A 16,861-nucleotide genomic window follows, 5' to 3' on the forward strand; every position below is an offset into this window, starting at 1 on the left:
GGGCTGGGGATGTGGCTCAAGTGGTAGCGTGCTTATCTGTCATGCAAGGGGCGCTGGGTTCGATCCTCAGCACCACATAAAAATAAAAATAAAATATGTTGTGTCCACTGAAAACTAAAAAAAAATATTAAAAAATTCTCTCTCTTTAAAAAAAAAACAAAAGAAAAATAAAAATGCATCAAAGAGTAAAAATTTTGTCATGATTTTGACCCAGCAATTCTATCATAAGAATCATGAAAATTTCAATAGTTTAGAATTTATATTATTATAATTATTATAGTTGGGAATTAATCACTATAATTTAGGAAATCCATTCTAGAAATTATAGAAATGTGTCCTGAGAAAAAAAGTGTCACCAACAAATAAAAATCTAACTACTTTATCATATATCCTTTAGATGGGACCATTTGAAACCATTAAAATTGTATTTTTTAAATTTAATAGCATCAGGAATGCTCATAGTATAATGTTACTAAAATTTTGGATACTGCCAGGCAAAATGGCACAAACCTATAATCCCAGGCTCAGGAGGCTGAAGCAGGAGGATTGAAAGTTCAAAGCCAGCCTCAGCAACTTAGTGAGGCCCTAAGCAACTTAACAAGATCCTGTGTCAAAATAAAAATTAAAAAAAAAAAAAAATTTAAAAGGGCTGGGGATGTGGCTCAGTGGTTAAGTGCCCCTGGGTTCAATTCCCAGTACAAAATAAATAAATAATTACAAACCATTTATTTTTTAAGGAGAATTATATACAGAAGGAAGAAAAGTTTTAAATATATGCCAAATGTTAATAATTTTCTCTGGAAGTTGTGTTGACACATGGTATTCATATTCTTCTTGGTAGTTTCCTGTATTTGTAGTTGTCTACAATAAACATGTGTTCATAATCACAAAACACATCTCGTTTTTTAAGGCTAGATATATTTCCCGTCTTCATTGTATTCTTATACATAGATGGTAGGATCTTTGATAATCATGTCTTCTTCTATGTTTCCAGATACTCTAAATTTTCAACACTGTGTCACGATCCTAACCTGAAAATGTGAATGTTGTATAAAATAAAAACACTCCCTCAAATACAGGTGAATTCCTGGGCTGGCTGCAGTGTTTGCCTGACTTGATGCAGATTTCAGCAGATCCGTGTTCCTCCCAGTTTAGAATTCCAAGGAGTCCCACCCACGAAGCTTGTGTGCTAGCTGACCTCTAAGCGGGAGGCATCAGGAGAGCATCTAGGAACTGCTCAGTCCCTGGATCTAGAGCTGGGAGCCGACTCAGCTATAGAGAAAGAAAGCTGAAGAAACTGAAGGGCAGATAGACTGAGCCACGGTTGGAGTATCCGTGACAGTGCCAAAGGCTGTTGGCAGAACATGGTGCCCACAATGCAAGAGGTACGTGGCTCTTTGGGCCCCGTTGATGCCTGCCATGGTAATCTGTAGCAGTAGTTAGTACTTAGGATCACTCTTGTGTGCCAGGAATTGTACTAAGCACTATATGCATATGATCCTTGTAGTGACTATGAGGTGGTAGCTTTTATCATCTCTTGTTATAGACGAAGAATCTGAGACTCAAAAAGGAATAACACCCGTTCAAGTTCCTACCGCTAGTAATTGGGCTCTTGTCCAAGAACCCCAGCTTTCACGCTGCCGCAGATCTTGTGGAGTCTGACAGATCCCTTGTCAAGGGGGCAGGTCTGGGCTACTGAGGATTCAAGAACCAATAGAGATTCAGACAGAAGTCCATTTGCATGGACGAAACCAACATAGAAGGGGATGAGAGAAATCTGGCTGGAGATGGGAGATGGGCGGTTTCATGTCTAGAGAGCGTGACCCTGGGTGTCCTGACTTGATTGGTATAAGGTCCATGAACAGATTTCTGTCTCAAGTTTGACATCAATATAGAAACACCGATGGTATCACTGAACTTCTGTTTGTGGACCACACAGCCAAGCTGTCTGGACTTGAAGTCTGATTCTGTATTTATCCTGTGAACATTGTTTTATGCTGCTAACTCTGCCCCTTGGTTTTCTCATCTACAAAAGGAGTCAGACGAAGGGGGGCTAATGATAGTACCTACCTCCTTACGTCATTGTAGAAAATAAACTCAACAGATTGTGGAAAATAATTATAAAGTTCATGGTAAACAAGAACTCTCAACAAACCTTAGCTCAAGAAGTTTGTTAAAAATTTCGGATTAATCACTAATAGACTTCAGAAGTAGAACTTCTAAGTCACTAGAGAGAAATTTTTTTAAAAAAGGTTTAAAAACAAATGTTCAAAATATACAGATAAAAATAAATATGCCAAACAAAAGGGAAATATAAAATAGATGGCAAGAACATCACGAAACGTACCAACAGTGACCATATATACGAATGAGTTAAATTCTCTCATGAAAAGTGAAAGACTCCAAGGTCTTCATTTTTTGTTTTTAAAAACAAGATCAGCTGCATGTTATTTAGAAGAGAGATCATTTCTTCTTTTTTCTTTTTTTTTTTTTTATGAAAGAGGTTTTGAAAACAAAAATATTAGGAAAGTCTCCAACAAGTATGAAGAAAACTGAATGAAGCCAACGAGGTTGAACTCAGAATTGGAACAAGAAGTGGGGTGCATCTGACTTTGAGAGTTGGGGGCTATCCAGCTATGAGAACCCAAAAAAGGAGACCAAAAAACAATGAGCTCAGCAAAGATGAAAGTTGGAAACCAGCAGACAGAAGCCTTGCACTGTCCTAGTTTGGTCCCTGCCTCAGGATCATCACCCGGATCCTCCCTGCTATAGCCAGACTTGCTGGCTGGCCAGATGTGATGTGGCTCCAATGAGGGGTCCATCACTGTGAACACAAGTTCCCTCATCTGGAGCAAAGTGAAGACAGACGTCTGACCAGGACTCCCCAGCCAGAGACGGGTCCAGGAAAACCACCAGGACAGAGCCTGGTACCTGCCTCAAGATCAGGTTCCTGCCCCATGTGTGCTCTGCCCTTATGGCTGTCCAAGCCAGGAGCTGGTCAAGACACTAAAATTTCAGATTGATCACTAATAGACTTCAGATGTGGAACTTCTAAGTCACTACCCACGCCCTTAGAACCCCATGTCGGCTCCTATCGTGGAAAGGGCAAGCCACACTTCCAGGGCTCTGTCCACCCGTCACATCACCGCCATATTGGTGTGTTGGTGCTCCACTGGCCCTGAGCCGTTCCACCCCTGTTCACTGAGCACTGACTGAGCCTCAGCGTGGAGCTAGGTTCTCTTCCAGACACGGTCTCATTTCCTCTTCACTGTTCACAGGAACACTGAGGCGCAGACTGCTATCACCCCCTCTTTACAGAAGAGGAAGAAGTTGAGGTTCAGGGGGATGAAGGAACTTGTCCAGAGTCCCACGGCGGGGTAGCGGGTGGATCCAGATCATGATCAGTCTCCTGGAGCCTGAGTTCTTAAAGTGTTGTGGTCGCTGTGTTTTTCCTTATCCTCCACCCAAGGTAAACATGTAGTGAGTGTTGTGGTCTTGTTTCATCTGTGAGCCTCTCCTGCAGGTGAGCCTTCTCGTGATACTTACACATAGATCATAAACGGAGGCCTACCTGTGCTTCAGAGTAGGCGTTTCTTACTTTTTTAGTGCCGTCTCCCTCTTTCATTGATTTCTCTTCTTCCCCAGGTTCCTTCAAAGTAACCTATAAATATCAAGAGTATGACCCTCTCTATTTTTTTAATTCTTACATAATCCTGTCCCCCCACTCTCTCTCTCTCTCTCTCTCGTTCTCTCTCTCTCTCTCTCTCACACACACACACACAAATGTACATTGCTTATACATATATAAGAGGGGTTTTTTTTTGTAATTTTTATCTATTTTAAAGAAAAAATAAGGTCATTTTTTTCCCATTGCCAGGATTAAACCTGGGGCCTCACATATACTAAGCAAGTGCTCTACCTATGTGTCAAGCTACATCCCCAGCCCAATAAAGTCCTCTTACACTCCTTTTACCCTTTGTTACTTTCTCACTCAGAAATACCCGTGAACCATCCTTCAGGTTATCCGGCACGATGCTATTTCCCCTTTGCAATGACAACGTAGCATCCCCCTGTGTGGACAGATGCACCGTGAGGTGTTCCACCATCTTGCACTGACGGGCCGTCGTTGTGTCTGCACACTGCCACCAGCAATGCTTAGGTGACCTCCTTGAACATGTGTCTTTGGGTACTGATGTTTGTCTTCCTGTGAGATGGAGTCCAAGCAGGGGAATTTCTGGGTTGAATGTGTGTTTTCCTTAGAGTTTTTACAAATTGGGATATGGAAAGAGAATCCGGGCAGAAGTTTCCAAGTGTTCCAGTTCGAGTATCAGATTCCTGTTGCTGCTGTAACAAATCACCTGTTAAGCTTTTGTGGCTTAAAATAACACAAATTTGTTTTCTTATAGATCTGGAGATCAGAAGTCCTAACATCGAGATGCGGGCAGAGCCATGTTCTTTCTGAAGGTTCTAGGGGGAAATCTGCTCCCTCATCTTTTCTGGTTTCTAGGGGCTGCATTCCTTAGCTCTTAGCATCTTCGTCCACCCTGCTCCCTCTCCCCCTCCCCTCTCCCTCCCCCTCCCTCCCTCCCTCCTCCTTCCAATGTCACATCTACTCTCTTTCCTCCTTCCTCTCTCTTACAAGGACCTTGTGAGTATAGTGAGCCCACCTAGACAGTCCAGGACAACCCCACCCATGCCAAGATACTAAATTTATCACACTTGCAAAGTCCATTTTGCTATGTAAGGTAACATATTCCAGGTTCCAGGAATTAGGATGTGGGCCTCTTTGGTGGTGGCGGGGGGTCATTATTCAACCTGAGCACAGTGAAAATGAATACATTATAAGTCCCCTACCCCAGCAACTCCCACGACTCTACTCCCCCGTCGAAACCACTATTTCCGATACGGTCGTCTAAGGATGTTTTATGCAAACTCCAGTGTCTATTTCTCTTTGTTGTTGTTGTTTTTCTTAACCTCAAATTTGGGCATACCATATATCCTGTTTCCCACCCCTGACTTCTGTTCACTGAACCATGTATCTTGAAGATGCTCTTATCATCGTAGCTTAGTCTCTGAAGCAGTCTGGCATTAGAACTTTTTGAAAGGAGATCCAGTCCATCCGGTAAAAATGTAGCATCCAAATGGCAGGTGGCAAGCACTACAAAATCAGGCCATGCCAGAGACTCTGGAGGCCCAGGCCTGGGAACCCTGACTACATTTGTATTTCAAGGAAGTGGCTCAGTTTCAGGAGCTGCGTCATCAGGGGGCTCCGGCTACTGAATCAGCTTCAGGCAGGAGCTGGGTGTTAGCCTTGGTAAGAGGCAGGAGGAATTCAGTCCTGGGCAAGTGACCAAAACAGGCACTCGAAAACAGAGAATTCAACAACCACCAAAACAATTCCACAAATATTTACTCAGCAGCTGCTCCAGGCCAGGTGCAGAGCTGAATAATGACTTACACCTAGGGGAAACCAGTCTCAGTCCACATCCTTCCCACAACCTCACAATCAGGTGAAGAGACTTACAGGTAAAGAAGCTGCTGCCATTTGATATGGTGAGCACGGTGGCAGGAAAAGAAAAAATTCCCTGGGAGTATAAAGAATTCCTTGGAAGGGGAGGTGGGGAGAACAATGAACCTAAATATATGTATCAGAGGAATTGCTATAGGAACTCCCAAATCTCAGGGGCTGAATACAGTAAAGGTCATTTCTCACGCCTGATAAAAACCTTATGCCGGTTAGAGGAACAGTACGGGACACTCGGCTCCACAGAGTCATTCAGGGATCCAGGCTTTTCTATCTATCAAATGATTCCACTGTCCTGCCCAAAGGGTATCCGTTCTCCCCAGGAGAACTGCATTCCTTTGGCAGAAGGCAAGAGAGAAGATAGAGGATAAGAGGGGAGGTGTTCATGAGTCAGGCTTTGCTTAAGTATTCATTATCCTGCTGACTTTCTATTGGCCATAACTCACATGTACCCCCATCTGCAAAGGAGCTTGGGAAATGTAGTTCAACTGTGCACCAGGGCTCAGCAGTCTGTGCTACTCTAGATTTGGAAAGAGGAGGAAAACCTCTTAGAGGAGTGATTTCTAATCTGATACCTGAAGGATGCATAGGAATTATTAGGATGAAAAGAAGGCAGGAGAGGAAACGCAGTGTTATACATGAATAAATAGACATAAGCCAAAGCACAAAACATTAAAAAATCATGGTATGTTGAGAAGAAAGACATTCTCTGCTTATTTAGATGGCAGAAGGCAAGTCGAAGTGGTGACAGATCACAGGAACTAGATCCAACTGAGGATTACACTAGTTCGATGAACGAATTTATCCCAGGAGTAATTAACTTCCAGAGAAGGATTAGAAATCCAAGATCAAATTTGTGTTCTGGAAAAAAATTCTTTGGTTTCTGTGTGGACTATAGATTGGAGGGGAGTCAGAGAAGATTCTAGAAGACCAACAATGAAGGTAAGAAAGACGATAATCAAACCACGGGAGTGGCTACAGAGGGACATGGAGAGTTTCACACGTCAGGAAATGGGAACATAGGATTTGTGATAGACACACACAGTCAAACAAAAGAAAGAAATCCAGGTTGGAGGTTGTGTTTCCAAGTTGAATCGTGGATGGTTCCGTTTTCCAAGAGGAGCCACCACCCCGGTTATTTGGAGGTAAGGTGAGTTTCACTTTTGGACTTGTTGAGTTTATGATGCTTGTGGGTCACGTAGAAAGAGATGGCCTTGCCATCAATTCTACGTGGATCTAGAAATGTAGAGAAAGGTCTAGGCTGAGGATGTGGTCCTGAAAGTGGATGGCTCACTCTCAGGAGGGGAGGAAGGACAGAAGAGAAAGGACCTGAACCGAAACCCTGTGGAATGCCAACATTTAAGGGGTGGACAGAGAAAGTGGAACTCACACAGGCATCTAATGCAAACTGCCTCCAAACTTGAGGAGAAAAGAGAAGAGGGCATGTCGTCGTGTAAATCAAGGACAGAAACGACTTCACAGACCCAGGTGTCTTAACCCATTTCCTGTTGCAACGAAATATCTGAGGCCAGGTAATTTATAAAAAATAGCAAAGTTTATTTGGCTTACAGTTCTGGAGACTGGGAAGTCCCAGGGCATGACATCAACAGCTGCCCAGCCTCTGGTGAGGGTCTTGTTGCATCAAACTATGGCAAAGCATCACTTGGTGAGACACACAAGGGCACCAGCTAGGGGCTCTCTCCCTCTTCTTATAAAGCCACTAATGCCATCAGAGGGGCTCCACCCTCATGACCTCATCTAATCCTAATTACTCCCCAAAGGCCCAGCCTCTAAATACCATTTAGCATATGACTTTGGGGATGAAGTTTCCAATACACAAATCTGGAGGGATGAACATTCAAACCATAGCCTTCCAATTTGCAAAGAAGCAGAGGAAATTAAGGATTGAAAACTGCCCATCGGGTGTTGCCCTCAAGGACGTCTGCAGAGGACGGTTGAGATGGAGGGGCGGTTCAGACACCAGGGTAGGCAGTTCCTCTGGGGACTTTGGCTACAAAGGAACAGAGGAGTTCAGGAGGGTGTCTCGGGGAAACTTGGTGGGTCAAAGGAAGGTGTTCTGCATTCTAAGCTAGAAGATGCCTTTCCTGAATATCCTAGCACTTTGTAAGCCCTTTGGGCCTTACATCCTGTCATCCGGGGAGCAGAGTGGAGAACACATTCAATAACTTAACAAAAATTTACAAAGTACTTTCCTATGTGATAGGGAAATGCCTGCTGCAGTTTGGGGAAATGGAAATAGAGCAGTGTCCCAAACATCCCCCAGTCCCTACCCCTGTTGATCCTGCAGTCTAACAGGGGAGAGAGTCTGAGAAGATACAATTAGCATCTTACGTAGTGATAACAACTGTTGTGCAAAAAAATAAAATAAAATAAATCAAAGGAGGAGGAAGAAAGGGCTGGGAGAGGGTGCGATTTTATGAGGTTTCTAAGGGATGGTCTCACGGAGGGAGAAAGAGCACTTTGAGATCAAAGGGCTTGAAGAAGGAGGGAAATGGCTGTGCACAGCGAGAGCAGCCAGGATATCAGCCCAGGGTTCAGATAACACCGAGTGGAAATGGGGGCCAGACGCCGGGCCTCCCGGACAAGGTCAGGGCTTCATCTTTGTGAACAAGGTGGGTGGGAGGACACGGGAGGGTTCAGCAGATGGACATGATGTGACCGAGGCGTTAAGAGAATCCCTCTGGATTCTCTATGGAGAAAGAACATTCTGGTTCTAGAAGGGCACAGAAGCAGGGTGTGAAGGACAGAAGTAAAGAATTCAGTCATTCCAGGTGAGAGGGAACAGGGGCGAGACCAGGAGCCAGCGGTGGAGATGGTGCAAAGTGAACCCTTCCAGAAAAAAATCCTGAAGGTAGAGCCGGCTCAGCAAGCTGATTGGCTGTGGGGTCTAAAGAGAGGCATCCAGCCTGTCTCCCGAGTAGTATTCAACAATAAATGGAATGGAGCCCTGGTACAGGCTGGGACATGCGGGGACCTCAAGATGGCTTTGCTAGGTGGAAGACGTCAGACGCCGGATATTGGATAATTCTACCTGCATCAAATATCAAAGAAGAAATCAGTCCACGCACATGGAATGCAGACGCGTGGCTTCCAAAGGTTGAGGAAAAGGTGGGGAAGGGTTTTCACAGGGGAGATACAAATGTTTGGGAACTAGATAAAGTGATCAGACTGCACTCTGCTAGGTTCAGGGCCACTGAACCGTTCACTCTGAGATTTTATATTCTGTGAATTTCATTTCAATTTTTAAACATAAAAGAAAAGGCTTCCAACGTCTCTGAACCCTGGAAGATGGCATTGCCCGTTACTGAAATGGAAAAGATCATAGGAGTAGCAGGCTCCGGCAGGAAATTCTGGTGTCTGGCTTCAGATGATCATGGGTTGGGAGATGCCTGCTGACCATCCAAGTGAGACTGTCATGGAGATGGATGGATGTGCTGAGATTCAGGGACAGTGCTGGAGATATTGGGGAGTCTCCCATACACAGCTTATGTCTAGACTTGGAACTGGCTGGTATCAAATTTTTGCTTCCCGGAGAAAGCAGTCAGAAATAGAAATCACGTTATTACAGAAAAGTAAACAAATGTACAGAGTTGCACGTCCAACTTTGTGGGCTGAAATTCATCCCTTCTCTGTTGGAAAAGGCTGCGGCTCTTTAAACCCATCCAGGCATGACTGATTTGGAGCCAGGCAGGGCTGGGCTTGTTGGGAGGCCCGAGGGAGGCTGTGCAGGCTTCTAGCCTTCGCCAGAGCTTCTGCAGCCCCCTGGGAAACAAGAGCCAACTTATGTCTTTTAACCATGATTTATCTGCCATGCCTATGAGCACTGTTTTCATTCCGCTGAGACTTGTCAGTTGAAAAGCCAGAAGGAACTCCCATCTTATTTGTTGGCACCAGTAAGACTTTGCCAAACTAAGGAATGCGGCATTTAGAAGGACTATCTTCCATTGTCAATGGTCACGGCCAATTAGCAACCATCACCAGCAAACAGCGTTAACAATTGATGAGTAAACTCTTCCTGGGTGCCCAACATTCACCTAAGGACTTGGCATTCATCATGATGTTCTGCCCTCACATTGAAACGGGGAGGGAGGCATTAATATTATAAGCCCAAGTTTTCCAGATATCAAAGCACAGAGAGGTTAAGGGATTTGCCCAAGTTCACATAGCAAAGGAATGAAGAAGCAGAGGACAAACTCAAATATGTCCCACTCTAAAGCCCTGTGCTTTGGAGGAATAAAAACAAGAAATGCCAGAAACTTCCCCTCCCACCACGGTGCACAGCAGACAAGGTGTGGTCTGTTCCCCTCAAGCCACCACGAGCTTCCTCACCAGCTCTTAGCATAGGGTCTAGCACATAATTGGTGTCTAGAGCTTGCTGAATGAATGACTGAATAAATGAATAAGCACACAAAAGAATGATTATCACGGACCACACTGCCTTGCTTGCTAGTAATTAGCCTTTCTCTCCAGCCAGGCCATGAGCCACTGGAAAGGAGAGATCTTTTTTATATAACAATAAGTCCAAGTGTTGAGTTACAGGCTAGATTAGAGGACAGGTTAAAATACATGGACTTGGGCAGAAGACTGCTTGGGTCCAAATTGGATCTTCTCTTCTTTACTAGCTGTGAGACCTTGAGCAAGTTAGTCAACCTCTCTGTTCTTTGATACTCTCACCTGGAAAATAGAAGAATAGTAATACCCACTCCTTAAAGATAATTATCAAGATTAAATAAGATGTTGGTACATGCCCAATAAATAGTCTCTGTGTGTCCATAGGGCCACGGAGAAAGAACTCCTTGGCTGCCCCTGGTAGGGTGTACACTGTAACCTAGAATAACAGCTTTTTTGAAGATTTATTATCTGCCTGGAACTGAGCTAAGCACCTAATATGTATCACTGCATTGGATCCTGACAATAATGCGAGATGAATACTCTTAATTTGCTCTTTTGGATGAGAAGACTGAGGCTAAGAGAGATGAAATAATTTTCCAAGAGTCTCAAAATAAGTAAAGGTAGATAAAGAAAAGAAATCGGTGTGCGTTCCATGAGGTCAGGGGCCATGCCTACTGTATCAAAAATAAAACCATCCTAGATATTTCTAACAGAGGGAATTTAATGGAAGAATTGATTATACAAATGCTCCAACAGCTACAAAGCCAGACAGGAGCTGGTGAACTGGACTTAGCAACAGCAGGAAGCTGCTCTCACTGGTAGGGCCGGAGGGACAGTTAGAGGGACAGGAGGAGGTGGGTTACCAGTTCCCAGGGCTGGGGCCGTCCCCAAGGAGCTACAAGCACACATCCAGGCTGCCCAGGAGGAATTGAACCACAGTGCGGCCAAGTCTCTCCAAGTTAGGGGAGGAGAGACCGCTTGGCTCCTCCCCTTTGTTCCACCGACCAATCACATGCCAGGGCTCGGTTTAGCTGGAAGCCGATTGGCCAGCTGCAGTAGACCCGCAGCAAGCAGAGGAGGGGCGGAGGACCGAGCTGAGGCGCAGCAGGTGGGCGCGGGAAAGTCGGGAGGGAGGGGAGAGGTCAGGCAGACCCCTAAGTGCCTGCTCTTAACCCGGAGAGAACAAACTCCGACTGCAGGCAGACTCCGCGAAGGCCAGGAGCAGACAGGGGACAGGAAGCAGTGGGGACTGTCAACTGCAGGAATCGCCCGGCCCAGCCCCACCAAGCCCGAGTGGGCCAAGCACTGGGCTGACCTCGCAGGAGAAATGAAGATTCTGATTTTCCGGTGAAGTCTGCCTCTTTCTAAGTGTTGGCCAAAGGATAGGTTTGACTTGAAAAATCCGGAAATGAAATCCGGAGGAGCCTGCGACATCCTGTGGGTCAGAGAGCAAAGAGGTTGATCCGAGTGGTTGGGGCCATGGTCATGTCCAGAGGACACAAAGCTAGTATGACGCCCCCCCCACCTTGCCATTAGTGAGGGAAAAGAGAGGGAGAGAGGGAAAGAAGGAGGGAGGGAGGAGGGGAGAGGGGAGGAGAGAAAGATGGGACAAAGGACAAGAGGGAGGGGGAGGGCAGGGAGGGGCTGGGGGGTGGCTCCACCCTACAGCGCCTGCTTAACAGGCTCCAGGCCTGGGTTTCATCCCCAAAACTGAAGCGAAAAGGAGGAGCACCAGGAGGAGAATGATTTTGGAACAGAAAAGAACAAAGAACATCATTAGAGGAAATAAAATATATATATATATATATATATATATATATATATATATATATATATATATATATATATATAAATAAAGCCTGGAGTTTGGAGGAAAGCAATGTGTAGCTGGTGGGGCGCAGGGAGGGGGGGAGCAGGCAGGGGAATCACAAGTTCAAAGCCAGCCTCAGCAACTTAGCAATATTGCAAGGCCCTAAGCAACTTAGTGAGACCCTGTCTAAATAAATAAATAAGGGTTGGGGATGTGGCTCAGTGAAGTGCCCCTGGGCTCAACCCCTAGTACACCTACTGCTACTAATAATGAAAATGTATAAATGTTGGTTTCATCCCAAGTGCAATGGTAATTCATTTCATCCCAAGTGCAATGGTAATTAAGAAACTGACATTATAGAATCTATAAACAAATCATATAGGAACTCTCTGTCCTATCTTTTGCAACTCATATTATTAAAAAATAAAAAATAAAAAAATTATTTTAGATCAGGCACAGTGGTGCAAGCCTGCAATCCAAGCTGCTCAGGAGGCTGAGGCAGGAGGATCACAAATTCAAGGCCAGCCTCAGCAACTTAGGCAGGTCCTATTCAACTTAGTGCAACTCTGTCTCAAAAAATAAAAGGGCTGGGGTGTGACTCAGTGGAACCCATAAAGCACTTCTGGGTTCTATCCCCAGTGCCCCCCCAAAAAAAGTTTATTTAAAAATAAAACACCTTAAATCTATTTTTTAAAGATCAACAGGTTCATAATGATACCAAAGAGAGGGAGACAAGAAACAATAATTATGCAAGAATGAATATGTCACCACTGTAGGCAATTACTGCATCCAGTTCTTACTCTAGGAAAGTAATAATTGAAGGGAAAGAAGGAGAAGTTTTTTGCAGAAGAATGCCCGTTCACAAATGTTGAAGGAAAGAGAGGGCTAGAATTTTGCAACCTGCAATGAAATAATTGGCTCATCTGGGAGGATCAATGACAGATGCTGAGTCCCCAGGGTGACAGGTTCAAGAGAGACTGGATACTCAGAGTTGCCAAATCAGCAGTCCAGATGGAACTCGACTGGTTAAAAAAGAAGAAACAGCTTCACAATGGAGGGATCAGGTTGTCACCAGTTGAACCCGCCCATCAATCTTGGCTTGGCTCAGGAGACCGCCCTGGGTCTGCGCCTTGGGGCGTGATGCAACAGGGTGCTTACCACACGCCTGGGAAGAGTTATTGCTCGCAGTGTTTAGCCAGAATCTGATCAAACCGCAGAACCAGCGTCTTGTTTACAGGAAATATTGGTGATAGAGGGACGGGTATTTAGAGGGACGGGTTAAATACCCCACCAGGAAGCGATCCGAGAGCCAAGAAAGTGAGTTATTCTACCAACCAGACAAAGGACCTCTTTGCTCAACAGGTGGATGACCTGGGGAAACGGGGTGGGGAACCCAGGGGAGGCTGTTGTAGACCAAAGGAGACCTAAGAGACAGGATCAAAAGCAATTTGTGGGCCTTGATTTGGGTCCTGGTTTGAATCAGTTGTAAAAGATCTTTGGGGGCTCTTGAGAAGTCGTGAATATGGAGAAATTGGGTATTAACACAGGCTTGGTGTTCATCCTGTTAGACGGTTCGCAGATTGTGATGGAGTAAAGAAGTGTCCATTGTGTTAAGGATGCGTACCAAAGTATTTAGGGATGAAATATCATGTTGACTATAAACACTTGAAGATGCTTCGGCCAAAAATGAAAAAAAAAAAAAATAGTTGAAACTAATCTAGCAAAATATTCACAACTGTCATAACCAAGTGATGTATGCATGAGTACTTGTTATATGACTTGCTCTGCTTTTCTGTATGTTTCAAGAAAAAAAAATAAGTATGGATTAAACAAGCCGTCATTAATATAAGGCCAGACCAGAGTTGTGGCTCAGTGGTGGAGCGCTTGCCTAGCATGCGTGGGCACTAGGTTCAATCCCTGGCACCATGAAAAAAATTAACAAATAAAATAAAGGTATTGTGTTCATCTACAACTAAAAAAAATTTTTTTTAAGTAATATAAGGCCTCAGCCAGGTATGCTGGCACATAGCTGTAATCCCCTTGATTCAGGAGGCTGTAATCCCCTTGATTCAGGAGGCTGAGACAGGAGGATTGAAAGTTTGAGGCCAGCCTTAACAACTTAGCAAGACCCTCAACAACTTTCCCACACCCTGTCTCAAAAGTTAAAAAATAATAATAATAACAAAAATAAAAAGGATTTGAGATGTAACTTAGTGGGAAAGCACCCCTGGATTCAATCCCCAGTACCAAAAGTAAATAAACTAATTAATAATATGAAAGGTCTCTTTTAGAAACTCACAACAAAACCATTGCCACACCTAAAAAACTAATAGCTACTTAAGACCATAAAATATCTATGCAGAGTTCAAATGCCCCTATTGTCTTATCAATAATTTTCATAGAATTTGTATGAATCAGTACCCAAATAAGATTCAAAAACTGTAGTTGTGGAATTAGCTCTTCTAATCTCTAGGAAATTTCTTCAATAGATTTTGCTGGTGACATTACCGTGGTGTCATTTAATCCTCTCTCCCTTAGATTGATGGGAAATTTGCAATTGTATCTAGATAACTAATTAGATTCCAATTTGTGTTTTTTCCTTTTTGTCAAGGATAAAGCTGTGCATGTCCACAAGTGTGTCGAGTTCACTTGTCCTTCATCTCATGATATCAGTACAATGCTCATTGCCTAGATTCGTTGACTCATTAGTAGTTGAGAAGTGTTGAGGTTTTATTTTTTCCTTCTTTTATTAGTTGAGATATATATCTATAAAAGTAAACTTGCCCAATTAGCTATTTAGTTTTCCTAAAGTTTCATTTGTATAGAACAGGCAGAATCCATGCTTGACTCTGACCCTTTATATACAACTTTTTGAAACTAATGAATTAGTTCCCTGGTGTATTAGTCAGCTACTGCCGCATAACAAATCACCACACTTAGTGGCTTAAACAATGCACCTTTATTATGTCTCAGGTTCAGGAATCCCATCAAGATTTAGCTGTGTACCATGCTCCGTGGTCTCCAAGGAGGCTATAATCCAAGTGTTGGCCAGGACTTAGGTCTTATTTAACACAATGTAATCACAGAAGTGACCTCCTGCACCTTTGCTGTCTTTGACAGTTATAAGCAAGCCTATCTAAGGGGAGAGAAACACACAAGGCCCTTAACACCAGTGGCTGTTGGAAGATCCACCCACCACCCCTAGAATCCTCCAGAGACAATTAATTAGTTTTTACTAAAATATGTGACCTGGGTCAGTAGAAGTGCTCTTTTGCTGCTATCTGGACATCGTCATCCGGGGGAGCAAGATAAGGATGAACATTATTACACCTGCTCTCGACCTTCCCACAATCCCGTGTTCAATGTCACACACTTCGAAATGGCCCCAAATCATGTCTAGCTACCAGGCTACGGAGAGGACTCAATGATTTAGTTTGTAAAACTTTCAGAAGAGCGACTGGCTGAGCAAATGCTACGTAAGCATAAGCCATTGCTGCTGCTACTATTGTTGTTGAGATTAATAGACATACAAGCCCGGACTCCAGTTTTAAGGCCCCACGGTTGTACCCATCTCAGCCTCTGCCAGGCCCATCATTGGCGGCCGGCCCTCCCTCACTAGGAAAGTTTTATCTTTCAATAGACCACGCCAAATGAAGGTCTCCTGCCCTCCTTCCCAGCACGAACCAGTAATTCCAAGCCACTTAAGTAGCAATTAAATAGCTTCAGAGGTGAATCTGACTCATTCAACAGCCAAGGTCTCAAAGGACTTGGTTCCAAATTAAACCAAGCCCCTCCTATTCTTTTTAAAAGCATACGTTCTGTCTAATAGGGGGTTGATTTTATTAGAATACAGAAGTGATATCTGAATATATTCCTTTAGGGAAAAAAATCCATACAGAAAAGGACAGAATTCTCATGGACCTGGCTGGGGATCCAGCCCAATGACAGAGCACTTGCCAAGCCTGTGTGAGGCCCTGGGTTCAATCCCCGGCTGGAAAAAAAAAAAAAAATTCATTGACCACATCCTCCCCCCATCCCTGTTTCCTTTTTCTTTCAAGAGGTAAACCCTTCTAACAAATTGATATGTATTCTTCTAGAACATTGTCTCTGCATTTATATCAATATATATGTCTAGAGAGAGAGAGATAAATACATATGTATTGATATAAATATATACATATATATTGATATGTATATATATACATATACATCAAAACCTATACTATTGTTTTATAAAAGGTTTTTTGCTTGTTTTGGTTTTATTTTGTTATTGTTATATTTGATTTTGTTTGATTTTTGAGTTGTTTTTGGTGAGGAGTGTGTTTTGTTTTTGAGATGGGCTCTTGTTGTATTAGCCAGGTTGACTTCGAACTCTGAGGCTCAAGTCAGCCTCGTGAGCAGCTGGGATTACAGGTATGCACTCTGCTGTAACAAGTAGGGTTATATCATAGGCATTGTTCTGCTGTGTTTTTTTTTTTTTTCTCTCACACTCCACATCCAATCTGTATTTGTCTGTTTTCTGTTACTATAACAAAATACCTGAGGCTGGGGAACTTTACTGAAGCTCTCAGTTCTGGAGGTCCAGGGAACCACATGTCAGCTTGGCTCTGGTGAGGACCTCATGGTGGATGGCATCACAGTGGTTGGGAGCCGGAAGAGGGGCGTACATGGTGAGACGGGAGGCCAGAGCAAGGGGAAGAGGAGCCCGTTTGTTCTTTTAAACCACTCTCTCTTAAGAATTAACTTAGGGTCCCATGAGACCCTCTCCAAGGTCATGACCCCAAGTGAACTCCCACGGGACTCCACCTCCACACCACACACTAGGGACCGAACTCCAATGTATGAACTTTGGGAATCACACTCAAACCATATCCAAGCCACAAGCCCTCAGAAAATCATGTCAGCTATTTCTAAAAACTATATCCAGAATCTGACCACTTCCCCCACCACTATGGCTCCCGCCCTGGCCCCTCTGTCAATCCTGCTGCCCGAATGGTTCCTTCTCAACCGTTCTTATAGAGAGAGTCTTTACACTTTCAGTCAGACATACCAAAAGAATTGAAAGCAGAGACTCAAATAGCGATCACCAATACTCAGAGCAGCACTCTCTACAA

This window comes from Callospermophilus lateralis, chromosome 19, assembly GCF_048772815.1.
Source record: "Callospermophilus lateralis isolate mCalLat2 chromosome 19, mCalLat2.hap1, whole genome shotgun sequence".
NCBI classification, from domain to species: domain Eukaryota; kingdom Metazoa; phylum Chordata; class Mammalia; order Rodentia; family Sciuridae; genus Callospermophilus; species Callospermophilus lateralis.